This window comes from Haliotis asinina, chromosome 1, assembly GCF_037392515.1.
Source record: "Haliotis asinina isolate JCU_RB_2024 chromosome 1, JCU_Hal_asi_v2, whole genome shotgun sequence".
In the NCBI taxonomy this organism is placed as follows: Eukaryota; Metazoa; Mollusca; class Gastropoda; order Lepetellida; family Haliotidae; genus Haliotis; species Haliotis asinina.
This window is the reverse complement of record NC_090280.1, coordinates 75,342,605-75,361,481: the sequence shown is the minus strand read 5'-3', so window position 1 is coordinate 75,361,481 and position 18,877 is coordinate 75,342,605.

The window sequence follows — 18,877 nt, the reverse complement described above, 5'->3', positions numbered from 1 at the left end:
AGGATCATTTGTCACCTCTACAAGCTCCAGAAAGGCGCTATCAAACTTCCATTTGGATTGACAGAGTAGACGGAAATCAATCGTGGTGTTCGTCAGGGCTGTGGTATGAGTCCGGACTTTTTTAACTTGTATAGTGAAAACATCCTCCGACGCCTTGAAGAATCATACGACGACATTCTCATCAATGGTGTGCTCATCAACAACATCAGATATGCAGATGACACTGCACTCATAGCTGACAGTGAAGAAGGCCTTCAGAGGTTACTGGATCTTGTAACAGAAGTCTCTACAGAGGAAGGTTTGGAAATCAATTGCAAGAAGACTTTCTGTATGGTGGTCTCCAAGAACTCCCAGCCCCCTGTATGTAACCTCAAGTGCAACAATGCTGCGATTGAACAGGTCAACTCCTTCAACTACTTGGGATCATTGTTGACATCTGATGGAAGATGCGAAAAAGAAATCAGACGCAGAATCCAAACAGCCAAGAACAGTTTCTCCAAGATGTCCTCAGTACTCAAAGACCGTAAAATCTCCATAACACTGCATGAAAGTGAGGCTTCTCAAATGTTTCATCTGGCCAGTTTTGTTGTATGGATGTGAGGCATGGACATTGTCTTCAACAACAACGAAGAATCTTGCTGCAATGGAGATGTGGTTCTACAGGAAGATGTTTCACATTCCATACACAGAGCATGCGACCAAAGAGTCTGTTCTCCAACCAATTGGTGAAAAAAGAGAGCTCCTCCAAACAATCAGCAGAAGACAAGTAGCTTTCACAGGGCACGTTATCAGAAAGGGGCTGCTGGGAGAACTATGTCTGTCAGGTAGAGTCCAAGGAAAGAAAGCCAGAGGTGGACAGAGACTGCTGTATCTGAATCAGCTAAAAGACAGTACAGGAGAGTGTGCCATCAGGGACCTCTGGGATGCGGCAAGAAGTCGAACTTTACATTATACGTTGTCAAGGGTCGACTCGACCATGGCACAAAGATAGATAGATTTTCTGGTCCAGACTCGATTATTTACTTATTGCCGCAATGTCGTTGGATTATTTACTTTGTGTGGCATAAAACTAAACTGAACCCACTCAACATGTTGCAGGAGGATTCCACAGCAAAACATCCGACAACTGATTCGACCTGTGTCAAAGACGTTCCAGCAGTATAAGAGGTGGTCACACGTACAAGGTAATAACGTCGACGCCACATCGTGGTCGGTGATGACTGTGACGACTATGATGACGGTTATTCTTGTGAAATATGCACGAGATACCAATTTATTGCTCTACATACTTTCAATGCTGTAACCTGTGATTTTCGTTGATTTACGTATAATTGAATAAGATATTCAATGATATTTTGCCTTTCAGTTTTGGGGGTTTGTTTTACTGGACTTTCATCAATATGTAATTGATTTGCCTTGGAGATATACCCAGGAGGTCCTGAAGGTTTCATTGTAATCTATCTACTGGTTTTGGAGTAAATTTGCTAACACGTAAATACATTCGCATGCACACGCACGCACACGCACGCATGCACGCACACACACAAACAGGCTCGGGTTTGGCAAATGGAAGTATAATCATACTTATTATTATTCAAAAATACATTATTGATGTTCATGATATGTTATGGTAGTTGTAAAACGCCTATCACAAGGTACGTTTTGATATAGTACATGCCTATGTTGTGATAGGTTTATAAAAATGTGACCTTACTCACAACTGCAGCCCGATTATGGGTACCGATGTTACGTTACCCCAGAATGACACTTATAATCATGAAAAAAAGGAACCATGCTGTTTCTGATTCCATATGCAAAACTGATTACAAGTATCAGTGGTTCCAAAACTTAGCATGCAAATTTGCTGTATAAGGCCCTGTAGGTTTTGTTCAGTCAGGGCCGACAGAGCGGCGTCCGCTGTACGGCCGTGAAGGGACGCGTCACAAACAGTGCGATCTATAACATCGTGGTCTTACAAGCATCGTGAAGAAATTGAATGCAGCATGCATTAGTTCATGTGATCAGTGTGTTCTACAGGTTCCGAGTGTGTGTCATGTGTATCATGCTCGCAGTTTACTTCAAAAGATATCTGCATAAGCTAATGCACACTTTGGAAAATAATCCTGGAAGTCTCATCCGTTCCTGAAACGTGAACAAAAATTGAAAAAAATATAGGTCGCGTCTTACATGAATATCGTTTAGCGGTATCAGCACATCCGCACACCGGAGGCCGCGTGTTTGATGGAACGGTGAATATTTGCATGGCTAGATTGTTGATGCAGCTTGTATAATATATAAATCATAAAAACATACCCACCTAAAGAAAAAGAAGACTGTGCACGCGTGCACGCACACATGCTCACGCAAATACAAAAGACAATACGATCAAAAGCTTGCACGACTACCTTCCAGCGAGATATTGCCACTACATCAGATTTGAAAAAAAGAAAAACAAATCGCAGTTGTTTACATATATGACATTACATTCAACGTGGTATCAATATTTCACACAGTCAGATAGCACATTTTCTTCAGATTGGTCATTTAGGACAAAATGTATTTATCAAGATAATTATTCATGTATAGTGACATTCATGTCTATTCCCATTTAACACTTTGCTGCAAGCATATGACTTCTGGTTGACGTAATCCATGCCGGTTGAGAAGGAATGCATGTGTGAACACAGAACATTCCTCATCTCAATCAGTCATTCGTAAAAAGTGGCGCTTGGTTTTAATAGGGAGCAAATCATACAATTAAATATTTCTAAATTTGCGTATTCATAGATTTGCTATGTGTTTCTTGTGTGTTCCCTGTTTACACATGAATATATGTGTAGGAGTGACATTTTTACGTTCTATTCATTGACTTTTGTTTTATGTAATAAAAGTTATACATTTCCCCATTTTCCTTTTTTGTGTTTATCTTCTAGGAGATGCACAATGCCCTGACAATGCAATGACGTCATTAACCTGATTACGTCACAATACTATGACATCGTTGAAATGCAAATCTAATGCCAGTGCTGTGTTCGGAGATGTAAATTTTTCATTGAAGACTTATGAAGAATGACTTTGGATGATAAATAGAATCTCACTCTCTTGTCAGCCGACATCAATTATATCAACACTCGTTGACGAAGGAAAATATCCCGGTCAAGTCTTGGATATTTGTTACTTTATCAACTCGTGTTGATATATTTGATATCAGTAGACACTTGGGTGAGATTCTCTACATGATATCATTGTATATATTTCCCCTTATGAATGCATTTTTTGTTCAGTCTAATTAAACTTAGTCTCAGTGTATTTCGTTACACTCCACCACTGAGTCTAACAAAACCTAGTAGAAGGTCGCGTCAGGTAACCTTTCAGCGACCAATGACGGTCCAATCAAACGCGAGACGGTCAAATAGATTTAACCAATTACACAACGGGTACTATTTAGGGATCGGAGGAACTTTCAAAATATTCAGGTCACTGACACAGATCTCTCTACAAACAAAAATCCGCATATAACACAGTTTTTCTACCTGCAGTATATATGCTTTGGGGTTTCTGTTGAAATGGTTACCATTAGCTAATATTTCCGCAAGATGACATCCTTGAATATTGACCAAAACATAATTTTCAGCGACTGTTTACCCACCGTTGTCATGGCTGTACGTACGCAGTGTACATAACCCGGAAGGTACGCTAGATAGCATTCGGAATCGTTCGGGTACGGACCTTTTCGAGAAAAAAATTTCAAAAGGTATGTGCGAATGTGCACGTTCGCGATTTGGTAAGCTGTATTCTGATTGGTCAGTCTCAAAGGTTACCTGACGCGACCTCCCATAAGGTTTCGCTTGACTCAGTAGTGGAGGGTACCGAAAAGTACTGAGGATAAGTTTACTTAGACTCGCATTTTGTTTAATGCATCAATTTCTATTTTGTACAAAAGTACTACAATAAAGAGGGTATAACGATATTTTAATGCATCAATTGTTCATTATATCACACGAATAGTCTAAAGTGAGTGAGTGAGTGAGCTTAGTTTTACGCCGCACTCAGCAATATTAGAGCTATCGGATTGATTAAAATCCGCGAGAGATTGATGAGTAGGAACTAGGAACGAACAAATTACTTTAACTGAAAACTTTTGAATTTGTTTTTAACTCATAACTCTAGAATAAGTCAGAATCACAAACGTTATCTGCGGGAACACGATACCCTTGATGTCTGGAAAAAAGCTTTTGCGTTTCTGGCCAAATAGCAACCGAGTAATTTCAGTAATTTGGACGATATTCTTAACTTAATTAAAGTTTCTATGTCATTTTCAATTTGCAGTTTAAGTTCGTCTTATTACAGACACCTGGGGCTATTTAAAATTAAATTAAGTCAAATTACGAATTTTAGAGCTCACGTTTCAAGTTATGACTGCTGGAATGCTCTGAGGCCATGATAAATTTGGATGCATTTAATCAAACGCCAGTCCCTGAATAATGCATTGTCATAATTGTGCAAATGTCTTTCCCTCTAATTTCTGCTGGCAAATTGTTCCACGAAATGTTTATCAGCGTCTCTTGCACAACGAGAGCTGAATATTTTAAACGCTGGCTGATGGAGTGACTGGGCTGTTACTTGCCAGGAGTCTGACTGGAGTAGCAGTGTGGCGTGGAGGGTTGATAGTTTATGCACAGCAAGCTGATGGTGTTTCTTCGGCTGCTTCTTCTCTTCCTCCAACTTTTGACTCTCTTCTCCACTTGTTGACTTGTTATATCATTGTGCTCGTTCCAGATTTCTAAATATTGTGTTTTGTTGAAGTAAAAATATCAGATATATTTTCACACTCAATATTGGCAGATTGACAGTCGTGGGAAATACTATGAACTTGGTCAGTTCAAGTGTGAGTGAGTTAAGGTTTACGCTGCTTTTAGCGATATTCCAGCAATATCACGGCGATTCCCCATAAAGGTACAATGAGTCGTCCTCCGCATTGATGGAAAATAGCTAGAAGAGTAGGAAAACTCACCCACTAACTACATTAAGTTTCCACAGCGTTATATGACAGAACACATGTTAACCTTCTGTGGATCCGCCTGTGATACTAAACGACCTTACGTGTGAAACCATTTTCATTAAATGAGTAATGATTTGGCTATGTCATGGTATTACACGGAAGGTCGTTTAGTATTCCGTGTATTAGTCTCCAATAAAAATTTATACAAACTGCCTACAGTGTGACGCTTGGCTTCCGGTGAGTCGCAATTAAGCTCTAATGCCAGTTTGACAGAGGCATTAGCATTGTGACATCAGAACTGTGAACCACTACGGCCAAGTGCACAAGGAAAATGCATCAAATTGCTGGAAAGCATGTACAAATATCGTGCATGTGAATAGCTGCCCATGACAATAATCTTTCAAATTTTCGAAATTGTTTTACAATTCATGAGTTCATGTTTAAACGTACCTATAAATAGTATTGAATATTTTGCAGACCCGTGAAGGTCCGGCGTAGAATAGGCCTTCAGCAACCCATGTTTGCCACAAAAGGCGATGCTTGTAGTAAGAGTCAACTAACAGGATCGAGTGGTCAGGCTCGCTGACTCGATTGACACGTCATCGACTCCTAATTACGCCGATTGGTGCTCATGCTGTTGATCACTGGATTGTCTGGTTTGTCTGGTCCAGACTCGATTATGTACAGACCGCCGCCATATAGCTGGATTATTGCTGTGCGGCGTAAAACTAAACTGACGCACTCAATGCGTATCGTTTGAAAAGCGTATTGAGATATACCTACATCTGGAGGTTTCAAAATGATATTCTCATGTTTGGTGCATGATAAACCCATGGCCAGAATAGCAGGTTATAATCCAAATGGAATTTTCTATTGAGACGGACCCTGGTTATGCAAATTTCAGACCCCCATCAAAGCGTCAGCTTTGAAGTAAATATACTATCACTTTGATGATGATAAATACAGATGAAAAAATGCACATAAGTTGATTACTCAGGACCACCCCTTTAATCTTCTTAACGCCAAGGAACCCAAATGTCAATACAAATGAAAGCTGTTTCTTGTTTCCGTTATCGATCTCAGGCACGTCGCAAAGGACATTGTTATTAAACACAAAAACGATCTCGGAAACGTGATAAAAAAATACAAACCCTCGACTGTTTACGATCTAACTATTACAGATATTAACATCTTCTAGTGCATCAATTGGAAGCCATAAAGTAAGTGCATATGTCCCTACATGCATATATAACATAGGCCAGTCGAAAATGTGTGATATTGTGCCTTTAAATATAGATCAATCCTGATGTTGGTTATATGTAGGAACCTCAAGGTACGTTTCTTGGTCCGTCAGAAAGAAAGACATGTCTAATAGCTAACCAAGGGACAGCTGAAGAATTAACGGACATACGCTAACGCAAAGACCCACCTTATACTCACTTGTTATTACACCATCTGCAACGTTTGCACAAGAGATGTGAAAAATCATACAACATGTTAACATTCAAGTTTATTACAGCTGAGACGCGATACACAAAACAGGTGGCCCACATGCAGGAACCGTACACGTATCTGCGTAGTGATACGTCTCTAGGAAACAGAGAACTGCATATGCACCTGTGAATAGAAGGAAGAATTATATATCGACAGCCGTAGCTCTGACAACAAATAACAGTGACAACCTCTTTATGCCAGTTACTGGTATACCAATAAGTTCACATTCTATCTTAGATTCATGATGCAAAGGAAGTGGTTTATCTTGTTTTATGATCTGGTGATGAAGAATCCAAACAATTGCAAGATGTCACTCTAAGCGTCCATTTTGACACGGAACACTCTCCTCAAGAATCCAGACACACGCGACGGGAGGACTCAAACTGGGGACTACTGGGCCGGGGTGTCGTCATCTTGGAGGGGGACTCGGGGGCAGCACTGACAAGGAGGGAGAGAAGAATGAGTACAGAGTGACAGCGGGTGGAAGTAGAGACAGACGGAATTGTTTGCAGGCATTCTGCTGATAAAGGGATACTCACTCATCTAAGACGTACTTGTAACATATTTAGATATCAAAGCTACCAAAAGGCACCAGTTCACAAGCAGACCTTTATATGCGTCGAGTTTAGTGAAAGAAAAAACATTTAAAAGTCCTGCTCCGGAAAAGAGGACTAGTTGTAGTCAAAATTTATGTCAACGAAAACAATGTTTTGTTCGGAAATGCAAATCTACAAAAAGGCTCCAGTTCACCACCAGATCTATCTATGTGCCAAGTTTAGTGATGACTTACTGAACGGTTTTAATGCTCAGGAGAAGATGAATTTGCACGGACGGAAGAGTCCAAAATAATACCCGCAAAACCCGTTGCGGGGAAATAAATATGACCTACGCTGTTTATCCCTCCATGAAAGACGTGTGATGGCGTTTGAGTAAGGAGTAAGTTCCAAAGGTCATATTGTGGATCAAAACAAATATTACAACATTTTGTCTTCAACAACCCATGCTCGCCATACACAGGATCCGGTAGTCAGACTCGCTGACGTTGATACATGTAATCGTGTCCCAATTGCGCAGATCGATGCTCGTGATCACTAGATTGTCTGGTCCACACAAGATTAGTTGTAGACCGCCGCCTTACTGGGTGAGGCGTAAAATAAAACTCACTCACTCACTCCTCTAAACACTACGTCTGTACTAATACTCTAATGATAACAGCCATTCCTTTGCGACCGTAATGTCTGGCAAGGAAACGTTATATGGATCCCACTTTACGTCTACATGATACATGTAATAAAATGAAACATTATTGTTTTCAGAGTTCTCTCTCAGACTCTCTGCCGTATGACGCTGAGTATTCTGTTATAATTCACAGACTACACCATAGGCCCACATCGTTAAATGGTCATAAATATCCAACACAGGACATCACGTACAATTTGCAGTCTCACAGCAAGAGATAATCTACAGGCACGATTTTGAATTGTTATTAGGTTATAGGAAGCAAGTATAATTATTGATTATGTGTATAAGAATATACTTCCTGTAAACAAGTATAATTTCCCAGGTTCATTTCGGTGATTATGAAACAAGTATTAGACATCATCACTAAAATTTTCACTGATTGTACATAATCACTGATTTATCTTGTTTTCTGTAACATTTATACATTTTATACATAATCTTCGCGTGTTGTTTATTTGATTTTTGTTTTGTTTTGTTTTGTATTGTTTTCGTAAAATTATATTCAGCATCTGTAAAGGTGTCCTCCCATGTGTGAGAACTCCCAGTTGTGAGACACATCAATTAGTGCTTGAGTGCACGCAGGTGGTGTTACCACATCCCTACAATGAAAGTGGGAGCAGCCCTGTTGTGGAAAAGTACCCACAGGAAACATTTTACATTACTGAGTTAATTAATGCAGAAGACATTGTTAAAGAGCATGTATTATTTACAATGAAGAAAATCAACAGAAACAGAAACAATGAAATAGATTATGAAGGTCGAGATCAACATCGGTACTTGCTGTCATGTAACGGTAATCGAGAAGAGCAGTCAAAGGTTGATGAAGACATATATATATAAATTATGGTTAAACACTATTGCAGTCCGATTTTATCACTTGCGGCGGATTAGGTAGATACATGTACCCCATCAGAATATCTGTAAAAAATTCTCTCATACTGGACTAAAATGTTATGTGTAACGACAAACAAAATACCGTGTTATGTATAATTTGCATTCTTCAAATTCTGATTTTAATGTTCAATTGTTATCAAGTGTCAAGCGTATCGTATCAATTGCTTTTTTAGAACCTTATTTGTTACAGTTACCTTATTATTATAGACTCTAGTTAACTATATTTTGAACTTTAAACCATAGGTTGCCCATTGAAATAGGACGTTCTTATGGAATTGAAAGGCGTAAGTGATATACAGAGGAAGCTGTATAAACCGGCATCTGTCTAATCCAGCAAGTTGGCATCACCGGCATAAAACCCAAGTCCCTCCCGTGGCGTGTACATTTACCATCTGCTCTGCAATCCGGCACATCGCCTAAATCGGATTATTTCCCCAGTTTCAATGAGTGCCGGATTAGACAGCTTCCACTTTAATCATCTGTCAGTGATGAACTCCACATTATATTATACTGTCCAGCACATGCCCTTACACATAAGTTTCTTTCCCAATAAGTTACAAAATTTATCAAAACCCAGCTTTGTTCAATGATTTAATGTCATTTTATAGAATAAAATATCTGTTACACACATGATTCAGTTACATAGCTAAACCTTATTTAAATAGCTAAAACCTAAATAGCTAGGGTTAATCTATTCTATCGGATAGGGGAGTAATGTGTGTTTTCTTTCATAATTACGTTCTCCACTGTCTCACAACTGGGAGTCTCACAATTGGGAGTTCTCACAAATGGGAGTTGCCCTCTGTCGACATAGATCGTGAAATGACCATCAGCTTATGACAATGAGGTTGTATTTAAGTGTATTAATTACATTTGTGACGTCATTACATTATCTGCTTGCTTCATTACCGGTACTTTTCACGAATGGAGCAAGCTGTACCAGTTCAGAATTAAACACCTTATTTTGTCATTTTGACATTTAAGTTTGATATCAGAAGTATTTAAAATGCTTTGAATGTAATTCAAGTAGGATAATATATCCCCGGAATCCTCCATTCCTTAAAGATAATGTCCCCTACTCGGACATTACCCTCTACCTAAAATTTACCACACACCTAGTAAATATTGCTGTCAGAAAATTAAAAGGTTACTAAATTTTATTCATTAAGTCAGTAGCTGTATAATGCATTACTAAAGCCTTTACCTTCTTCAAAGATAGATAGTAACCTCTACAAGACTGGCATGCACAACAGAGCCACAGATAACTTTTGGGGCCTATGGGTTATATGTGCTGGCTTGTGTTCATCTCAACTGGGTATCCTAATTTTCCTTTCAGTAATCAAGTAAATTGTACTCACCTCAAACTCATTTGGGTATTTTGCCATTTTCTAATAACTGGAAAAATATCGTGAAGTTTAAATGTTGGCTTACGTGTTTGTTATTTATTTGATCTGTAATATGAGTAGGGAGGGAGTTTAGTTTTACGCCGCTTTTAGCAATATTCCAGCAATATCACGGGGACACCAGAAAATGGGCTTCACACATATTACCCATGTGGGAAATCAAACCCGGGTCTTCGGCGCTGTAATATGAGTAACACTAAGAAAGACAGCAAGTTGTTAAGTCCACTGGCACCAAGCTAAGGTTTCACATTTGTATGTGTTGCAAGTAACATCACATTTATTGAGCATTTACAAACATTCAGACGTGTGTTTGTACGTAACAGGCGTAATGAGGAGTTTTCTCATAAATATTTGCATGATATACGTAGATACACAGCTTATAATTCAGTGTATGAAACTCCTTAAAAAAGCCAGGAAGCCCACAGGGCTGATAACTAAAAGGTGTTGCCGGCCCTGTTTACATGTAATCAGGCCTGTATTAAATAAAGGGAATTGAGATATGGTGTTAAGAGAAAGTAATTAATGTATTATTTGTAGTGAGGTAAACTTAAACATGTGCAAAAGCAAATGTAACATAACCATGACTTGGTGGTCACTGTCAATTCATTTAGTGTCAATAGCATCAGAAAAGAACGACATTATTCATTGGCTGAAAGCATTCTCTAGACCAGTCACATTTAGTGTTACATAAATATGATATGTGGAAGTTACAGTTTGATTGATCATGAACAATTCAGACGTCATCTAGTTACCACAATTGTAAATTGTTTTCGAAATAGTTCCAGTAGTCAATGACGTGGGCAAGTATATACCCTTGGAAAATGTATTGGCACAGAGGGCCTGCTATGAATAAACTTATAGCCCGACATGAAACTAGCAGACGCTATTTCATACACACATGGCATCATGCCAACATACACGTATGTACCCCCGTACTGTATCATGCATGTATTAGTATCATAGTACCACAGGTCACTGACTCGTCTAATTTGCAAATAATGGGAGGGTTTTGTATTTTCAAAAATATTGCATTGCAATATGTTGCGATTCAAGCAGTGCTGAGTGAGTTACATCCTGCAATATGAGGAACTTAGGTGTTTGGCAGTACGTGAGACAAATTGTACATGTTGATCCTATTTTCTGCATTATAAGTCCCAAAATATGTATAGTCTGGTTCATAATTATTGAGAATTTTTCTTCTTACTTTGAGCTATCCTAACACCTCAACTGATTCACTGATACTTAAAACTAAGTAATGGTATAAGGGAGGTAACTCATCTTGGCCTACTGAGTATAGTACAATTAGAGTTACCTCCCCTGAATTTGTAGCAGACGTCATTTTCCTCTGCACTGTCAACAATGTCTGCTGAAGATAAAAGAAGGTTGATTTTTGAGTTGTGTAATCAAGGAATTGATGATGTAAATACACTGGCAGAGAGAACAGGAACTCCTCTTTCTACTGTGTATAGGATTAGGAAGAATTTTAAAGAGGGAAAGGATTTTGGGCATCAGAAAGGAGCAGGGAGACCCAGAAAATTGGACTTCTCAGATCGCGTCCGGCTGGGAATTTTAGCGTCTAAAAAGCAAAGGGCAAGCATCTCCAACATCAGGTATGAAATGATAGAAAGGGGATCAACAGTTGTATCAAAATCTACAGTTAGAAGAAATTTGATTGATCTTGGATGGGAGAAAAAGACTGGAATTCTTTCTCCTCTCATGAAACAAGAACATAAAGACAGGCGTGTTGAGTGGTGTTTGGCACATGAAAACTTTGACTGGGAAAATGTGATTTTTACTGATGAAAGCTCAATATGGGTATATCCCAATAATGTGAAAATATTGACAAAGTCTGCGTCAGCACCGTTGTATCGACGACCTAAATACAGCCCAAAGTTTCATGTATGGGGAGGGATATCCTTATTAGGAACGACCCCGCTGTGTGTGTTTGAGGGAAATCTGACAAGTCAACGCTACACTAACATATTAGATAATTTTCTGCTTCCAAGTGCACATGTGTTTTATGGAAATGACTGGATTTTGCAGCAAGATAATGATCCTAAACACACCGCAAAACATGCCAAGCAGTGGTTTCAGGAGAAAAATGTGACTGCATTACCATTTCCTGCATATAGTCCTGACTTAAATCCCATTGAGAACATTTGGGGGATGATGAAGGAATGTGTGAATCAAAAGGGGTTGACAAAAATTGAAGACATGAAGAGAGAAGTGGTCCGATACTGGGACAGCATAACTCACGAGACACTAACCTCTCTGATAGGAAGTATGCCTACCCGTCTTAGACTGTGCCGTGAAGCTCAAGGAGACTTGATAAAATATTAAATTGTTACCTACACAACATGAAAAGGTCAGTTCACTTTCACAATACATTCAATTTTATCTGATTTGTTCTCGTTTAATAATATGAAATGCTTTAGCTATTCTCAATAATTTTGAACCATACTGTAGTTTATGGTTCTGATAACAACAGTCTCAAAATTAGGTTGTATAGTCAGGGATTCTATCTTCTTTTTTATACATAGTAGATCTATGACACTAAGCCGTTTTGTTATTGAATAAGGAATTAAAAGAAGCATCTGTTGTGATTGAATGTCGGTGTAGATTTTAATTCAAACCTTACAGATAATACGAATCCTGCATATATGTTCTTCACCCAATATGGCGGTTCTCAGAAAAGATATTACAATACGTTTAGTTTGAAAAAAATCTTTTGCGTATACCGTTAATGCTGTTCAGTACTACTGGCTTGTAAAGTCGAGAAACAAGTTAGTGGCTGATTGTGAAATTTCACCTTCAAGTTTGGAAACTTCATTGTTTCTGTCAGTGGTTATTTGGTACCTGCGTCCTTGTGTGTACGTGATGAACCTAGCATCGATCGCAAGGAACAGCCTTTCGATAACGTGACTGTTATCGAAACACGTTTACAATGTATCTAATAACTGCGCCGTGCTTGGTAGCACACAATGTTGCAGAATGGCGTGTTTTCAGGTCACGAGGAAACTGTGTGATCAAAACGGTATATATATACAAATGAGATCTAACCAAACAGAACGTATTTCCTCTAATAAGCACCGGTCCTCTAATAAGCGCTAGCTGGTGGTAAAGAAGCTTGCGGTTTAAGAAATGGCGGCGGGTATTTTTATTTTCATGTCACCACAATATTTTTTTAATCGAATGTGAATTGATTAAATTATCGAAAACAATGCTATCGAATCATGAAACGTTTCTGACAAATCCACTATCAAAATACACCACTGTTTGGCTATAAAACGACACAAATGAATTCACTGAACAAGACAATTCCTTCAAATATGTGTGCATGTAATACATTTCATAAAGCGTATAAATCATTTCCATTATTATTATCAGTTTTACTTATAATAAATACGGTTGAATTAAATCACTGCTCATTAACCTGATCATTTGAAACTGCAATATCAGTCCCAATGTATTGGATGTTGTATAGCATTGGAATTAAGTACATGTTGCAGTTAGGGCTATGTGATCTTCTAACAGTGTGTGTACTACCAAATGTGTCAAATATAGGAACGATACGCAAAATACACATAACACTAGTACTGAAACTGGTGGTGTTTAGTATTGTTGCCCTCTTATTCGTAACGTTTCATGCGTGGTCAGAATGGGCAGGTGACAGCATGTAGTTAATCTACGCACTGGGCCATACCATGTGTTTTCTTGTACTTCTTCTAGATATACCAGTCTGTAGCTATTTATTAGCATGTTATCATTTTTCGCCACTACTTTTCATAATTTCTTACTGCCATACATCTTTTGCTTCAGGCATGCATTTCTTAACTTTGCTGAACCCTTTTCTTTGTTTTGTAACAGTGTATTTCCTATAATGTGGAGAAAGGGAAATTTTAATCCTATTTTTGTTTAGAAAAAGGTTTATTTCACAAATTAGAAAATTAAGGTGTAGGCACCTTTTGTTCCTAATTACTGAAGCAATCAGCCAAGTCAAATAGCAAAACAATTCATTACTTGGGGCCGTGTCAGTATAAACAACTTAAAACTTGTGTTAGTAATGATATAGTAACACTATATACACCCAAACTCATACGATAAAAATTAAAACTTTACCAGAAAAAATGAGTAAACTTAAATGACAACATGCCTAAATGGTTAACTAAAGACAAACAAACAGATTTAACACAGTTATTAGGGCTGCGCAATATAACCAGTTTACCGATTTTTATCGGTTCAGCGATGAAAACGATACGAAGTGCGATACTCTGATCGAAAACCGGTATTTTGACACTTTGTAACAGTTGAAAATGTTCGGATGTTTCCTTTTTCAACATCCGAAGTCTGGTTAAATTCGGTTTGATGTTGTGTTTTAATGTTCGTTCAAGTGTTTCGCTATGTTTTAGATCTGACTGTTTTACATGTTTACTCATAAATGACCAATGATCTTTGATATGTCCTGAACAGGTCAATTTTAAGCTGCATCTAAAATCTCAGGGCTTTTATTGAGAGTGTAGAAACTAGTTCAAACCAGTTACTACCGTGTTGATGTAAATTGTTCTTTTCCTTGTATTATTTGTGCCAAATGTCACTTACATTCTAATTTTGTCATGATTGAAGGTTTTCATTACAGCGTGATCCAGCACAGTGATTTTAGTGTCTTTGCTTTATAACTCAAACATTAACTCTATTATCGTAGGTTTTTTGTTTTAAAATCTTGCAATATGTTGCAATACATATCGCGATATATGCTTTCGCATCGCAATGTATCGCAATATGAAATTTCTTATCAATACCCATCCTAACAGCTATGCAGTTATATAATCGATGTACAGCGGTCAACTGGGTCCAGATAAAAACAATATCATATCAGTGTATCTCACTTCGATCCAAACCCAATTTCTCTTTAACTGTGAGTTTCATGATGATTTTAATGTACCGTTATGGATAGATTTAGTTTTAACCCAGATGACAGTGATCATGTTAAATTGAATATTATAGTAATGAATACAACTGAACTGAAATTTGTTGAGCTTTTTGTTGATAGTAGTAACGATATTTTCCGTAGAAAGCAGTTACATTATTTTATATTTTACCTGTATGTACTTTGTTGATACAAACCATGGCTGGGGATGACCCTAGCATATCAACTATGGCTGGTATTCAAAGAGTAGAGTATGACATATCGCCGCGAGGCAGATAACAAGACCTTTTTGAAGGGTTCCTCTACAACAAGTCCACAACACGACAGACATGTCAGCACTGGTGATGCATTGATAAGACTGAAGGACCAGCTTCGCCAGACTACCAGGACACCTCTTGAAGTCCTTGATGGCATAGGACACTTGATTAAGCTTGGTTGGGACACTTGTTGCGCGAAAACTGTGTGCTGAGTTGAATCAGTGGTTTGGAAATAAATGATAAAAGACATTGAAGAATGGTAAATTTCATATATATGTGCACATGCACATGAAACGCAATAAAATGTCAGATATATTTAGTGCTAAACAATTGAGTTGAATCAGTTTACAAAGAAATGTATATAAAATGCAATAAATGATGTGTAGTGGTAACCAGTTGTGGTTTTTGTTGTCTTTCTATGTCTGTATCGAGTATGGACCATTCCATTCTTCAGTAATAGGTAACAGGTGCCTGCAGTGGTCTGTGACCTTATGTGTATTGCCGTGTGTAACAACTGGCACGTGTGACAAATTGGAGGATACCGGCTAATGTTGACTGTCTTATCAAAACCCTGTCTGCCAAATCCCACTCTGGCTATATGACCTGTTTTGACAGAATCCGGCTAACCGTGAGGACACCCTTTATAGGATGTACCTCATATCTGAGGATACCCAATTTTCTGTCCTCCACACGGCACAGACTGGTGGATATTATGTAGTCGTCGAAGTTGCAGTCAGGGATTTTCATGCATATAAATATGTATGGGATCCCATTGCTAAATGAATGAGCGCCGGGTCTCCTAAATGTGCCGGGCCTCTAATTAGCGCCGGTTTTTTTCAAGTCTGTTGAAAAAGTACTGGGCAGTTTGTAGAGGACATACGGTAACCTCGAGTTTTATGCGGTGCGAGTGCGGCATGATTCCATTACTACAATAAAATCAAAACGAGAGAATCATTCTGTAAATCTAAAACTACAATCAAAGGATGATAAAGAACTATTGGACCATTCGCCTCCCAGTCACCTAGTCACCCGTGGAGGTGTCGCACGGGTACTAAAGTCAGTATTGCTTAAACATATAGTCAAAATGCATATATATCCGGTATGTCATGTGTCTTGTGTCATGTGTATCATTTGTGTCATGTGCCTGTGTCATGTGAATGCCATGTGTCTTGTGTATTATGTCTTGTGTGTCATATGTGTGCAATGTGTTTCGTGTTTCATATATCTTGTGTGTCATGTCATTTGTCTAGTGGTCCATGTGTCTTGTGTGATATGTATGCCATACATCTTGTACGCCATGTCATTTGTCTTGTGGTCCATGTGTCTTGTGTGATATTGTGTATGCCATACATCTTGTGCGTCATGACATTTGTCTTGTACTCCATGTGCCGTGTGTGATATGCATGCCATATGTCTTGTGTGTCGTGTCATTTGTCTTGTGGTGCATGTGTCTTGTGTGATATGTAAGCCATATGTCTTGTGTGTCATGTGTATATATGTGTGAGGTGTGTGTCTTATGTGTGCCAACTTCCTGAGCACTCGCCCCTTTTTCAAAATTACTGGTTCCGCCGATGTCTCAAGTGTCTCACGTGAGTCATGTCTGTCTTGTGGTCATGTGTGTACTGCGAACGTTGTCGAAGGTCGACAGGTCACTGTATGGATTGTCTGGCGGATCTGTAATAATCACTATACTCGTGTCTGGCTCGCAGGACGCCCCCTTAACACATTCCGACTGTCTTGGAATCCAATTTAACAAATTCCGAGTAATTTCAGTTTACACAACTGACACTATCCCGATACAAAGAATGCATCCTTTGCTTGGAGAAAATAAATATGTTCGCATGGATTTTACTAATTGCAAGAATCCAGTTTGCAAAACAGATGCAGCATATAACATGCAGCTATAAAGATGAAACAACCAATTATCATTTGATGATACAGTAATACAGTAAAGAGTGAGTTCTGTTTTACGCCGCTTTCAGCAATATTGCAGAAATATATCGGGGTGGAGGGGGTGGGGGTTGGGGGTGACTTTACACATTGTACCCATGAGGGGAATCGAACCTGGCTCTTCGGGGTTAAACACTTTGACCACTAGGCTACCCTAATCCAGTGATCAACATCATGAGCATCGACCCAATTGGGGTCAACCATGCCACCGAGCCTGACCGACCAATCCCCTTTTTTTGCCTCTTACGACAGGCATGGTTGCTGAAGACCATTTCTTCATGGGTCATACGCGTCCATGATGCATAGACAGTTTACTATTTTTTGCAACTCTTGATTATGAGAAACCTATGATACCGCCGTACGTTTCTCATATACCACGGTACAGTAATGCGTGTAATAAAGGGATGCTTGTTTGTGACAGCAAGTCACAGCATGACACAGGACACCGGTGAGCGACTTGTTCTCACTTGATGGTCCCACAGAATAATTTGTCAAGTTTAATGAGTGTCCGGTGTAGAGAAAACAAACTTGTCTGTGCGGTATGACCATACAAACACGTCTCCGTTTATTTCAATGGACGTCTAGTTGCCATGACACTATCTTGTGAGAAAATTAACACCATTATCACCGTCTTCTAGGAATGCGGCTATACAGGATAAAACAAGTCTATAAGGTAACAATTCATAGTTCGATTTCTCACATGGGTACAAAGCGTGAAGCCCATTTCTGGTGATCCCCGCTGTGACATTGCTAAAATATAGCAAAAGGGGAGTAAAACCGTTCTCACTCACTCACCCACTCAACAAGGGCGACTGACAGCTACTGATTCCAGGGAGGTACCTGCTGGGAACGCATGCTTGCAAATATTCATCTCCGAAAAGTCACTGTAAACGATATATTCAGACCTATTTGTAAGATTTCAAGTTGTTAAAATGTACATTTTCATATGAACCTTGTTTGTCGTAAGATTTACACTGAAGGGATGCATGTTACGAAATGGGATAACCGTAAGTCTTCATAGTAGTTTTTTTTCAGATTTTTCTGTTTTGTCGTCAGTAATAAAACCAGGAGTCTCAATCCAAAGCTGAGACATTCGGTAGGTGTGTGTCATCCTTGTATAAGCTCGAAAAAATAAGGATTGGCACGGCCATATATATAGCTGGGAAATATTTTGCGAGCGTAAAAACGTATATGTCTTTAAAGGGTTAAAACACATCTAACAATACCTTGTTTTCTTTTGAAAGAGTATATATAGATGTATCTAAAGTGATAAATTTAAATTATTACATGGAAAACGTTTTGTTGGAAATGTGTTGCATAGGGGGATGCTGGGGTGCGCAACCCCACCTTTTGTCCAGAAAATTTATTAAAGGAATTGCCACTGGAAGTCTCGTGAAAATAGAGTGCAACCCTACTACACCGACCCCCTTTCTCAACGTATCCGCCCCTGAGTTGTGTAACACGTTTAATATTTAGACACACGTGAACGCCGCGTAAGCTTTCTTTAGGATCACCTTGATCACGCTATCAAATATAGCAGACAAGCAAACGTGCACCGAATTGCATATTACATAAATGGTTATATAAGTCCTTGGGAAAAACGAAAGTCACACGTGCCAAGGGATCACTTGTAAACAAATGTAACACGTGCAGACAATGTTTTCTTGATTATGTCCAACATGGGTCATCTAAAAGAAGGAAATTAGTT